Source organism: Sminthopsis crassicaudata, chromosome 2 (assembly GCF_048593235.1).
Source record: "Sminthopsis crassicaudata isolate SCR6 chromosome 2, ASM4859323v1, whole genome shotgun sequence".
Taxonomy (NCBI): domain Eukaryota; kingdom Metazoa; phylum Chordata; class Mammalia; order Dasyuromorphia; family Dasyuridae; genus Sminthopsis; species Sminthopsis crassicaudata.
In genome coordinates, this window is record NC_133618.1 from 459,259,058 (window position 1) to 459,261,717 (window position 2,660).

General features: G+C 39.3%; 1 pseudogene; it reads left to right on the top strand.

Annotated features, from left to right (window-relative positions):
• Positions 1–660: 660 nt before the first annotated feature.
• Positions 661–2,183, top strand: LOC141553601 (ganglioside GM2 activator pseudogene; annotated as a pseudogene).
• The last annotated feature ends 477 nt before the right edge of the window (positions 2,184–2,660 follow it).

Genomic DNA, 2,660 nt, shown 5'->3' on the forward strand with positions numbered 1-2,660 from the left:
AAGAGTGAAGCATAACAATTTACATAGGAAATACCAAGAAAATGAAAAATGTTTATTTACAATACTATATTTAATTGCATGGACTGTTTATAGAGCAGGTTCTTCATTTTTCATGGAAAAATAATGCAGATAGCTGCTTAACAGGTATACAAATGAACAGGAGGAAAGAAAGTAGGCAGAATTACAGCTGCAAATTTCAACTCTATTTTAGTGAAATTCCCTCTTGAAATAAAGAATTAGCCTTAAAAAGAAAAAAAAAAATCTTCTAGTGATCCTGTGTCAACATTCAATAAACAGCCTTTCCTGAGCTTCCTTAATAGTACTTATTTCCCCACCTTCTTTATCACTAATTCATACTGTATAAGCCTCTGTTTACATAGAATAGCTTGCATATTGTGTCCCTGAGAGTTTTTGTCATTGTTATTGTTGTTTGTTTGCTTTGTTTTCATCTTTTTTGCATCTCCAGAGCTTAACAGATATGATAGGCATTTAATAAATGTTATGGGATTTTGAAGCCAAAGAATGTAGAAAACAGCAATTAGAAGGAAATGAATTCTACACATGCAGAAAGTCAATGAAAATGAATGAAACTAGGAAATAGTATGTTTTGTGAGAGCAACAAGGAGGCCATTGTCATTAAGTCATAGAGTGCAGGCATCTGCTGACTGACAGACACCATGAAGTCCCTTCCTCTCCTCGTGCTTTTAGTTGTGTCTTTTCCCAGGCCTGCTCCCGCTAGTAAGGGTCCATTCTCCCTGTATATGGTCAATGATTTTTCTTGACAAAACTGTGATAATGAAGATGACCCAGTATCAACATCCCTGGAAAAGTAACCATTGGCTTGGAGATCAAGACTGCTGTACCCATTACTTCTCCTTTGCAGGTAGTGGTAGCTTTGGATAAAGAAGTGGCTCCTGGATTCTGGTTGCAAATCCCTTCTATTAAAAAGACTGGAAGCTGCACCTATCAAGATATATGTGAGACAATTGACTCCTTCATTCCACCTGGGGAGCCCTGCCCTGAGCCTCTCCATACCTATGGCCTACCCTGTCACTGCCCCTTTAAGAAGGGAACCTACTCCCTGCCCAAAACCACCTTCAAAATACCTCCTGTGAAGCTGCCACCTTCTCTGGGCAATGGCAACTACCGCACTGAGATCATTCTAAGGAATAGCACCACTAATATGGGCTGTTTCAAGATCTACGCCTCCCTCAAGGAGAAATGAGGCCATTCTCTGGGCCTGGAGAGAGCTTGCCAGCATTCTCAGTCCCTCATCACCTTCTCCCTCCAACCATGAGCTGTTCAGCCCCATGCCTTCCAGCCTCAGTTAGGGGATCTCTTCCCTGGAGTTGGAGCTCCCCAGTTTCCTCAATCCCAGGATAACTACCTCTGTTCTTCTGTCTTCCCACACATCCCAGGCCTCTCCAGCTTCCTCCCCCATAGGCCTTAAGGCCTATGAGCAGTTTCCAAGATTCTTCCCCCCCATAGGAAAAACCCATCCAAAGAACTGGTCTATTTTATAGTGTTGAGAAACACTTTCCTAGGAGTATTATTTCTCAATTTTAGCATAGGATCTTTTAAAGTAATGGTAGCTAATATTTACATAATTTGCAATGGTATTTATATATATATATATTTTTTTTCTCATTTTAATGATCCTCCTAGACAAACTTCCCTTAGCTCCCCCCATTAGTGCCACTTGTAGTTTTCCCCACTCGGAAGGGACATGGTGGGGGGAGCAAAACCAGGGGGGGAACCACTTGTGAATTTATTCCAGTGCTTTATGGAAAAGCAGCAGCTAACAGGCACACAACAGGTCCCTCAGACCCCTTTTGAAGGGTGTCCTTCTGGCCTCAATTTCCTGAGCTGTAGCTCATTTTGAAAGTGCCTGAATTGGTAAGCCAGCCAGAAGACCCTAGTAGTAAAAACTAGCCACTTTTTTGTAATTGAAGCCAGTGTCCTAGGAGTCAGGCTTCTGAGAAAATTTGCCAAAGCTCCTCAGCTAAGGAGTCTACCATATTCCCCTTTAAGGAATGGGGGTGGGGGAGCCTGAGAAGTGGGGATAGCTCAGTCCTAGTCCACTTTTAGGCAAGATGCAGAATGACCAAGAGGTTTACAATAAACTAAAACTGGACTAAAAGTAAATCTATATTTGGTCTTCTACAAAAAAAAAAAAAAAAAAAAAAAAGGCATAGAGTGCATTTGGGGAGAGTAAGATTTTTGAAAACTGAAAAAAATGAGGTTGGTTTGAATTATTGTTTATATCAAACATAAGGTTTTATATTTAATTTTGGAAATAAGGGAAAACTATAATTTAACCATTAAAAGAAATACATAATCAATATACATATACATATATATATATTTAGGAAGATTGATTTGACAAGTGAATAGAGAATTTACTAGAATGGGGAAAAACTTGAATTAGAGAGACCAACCAGAAGACTATAGTAGTACTTCAATCATCAGAAAATAAGGTCCTATATCAGACTGATGGTAATATAAAAGAGGAATAATATATGAAAAATATTAAGAGGATAGAAGCAACAGGATATATTGAATATGAGGAGTTGAGGAAAATGCTTATGTTGCTAGTCTGGGTGACTGGTAGAATAGGGGTACACTCAGAACAGTATGAGGAAAGTTACAAAAAAAGTGGG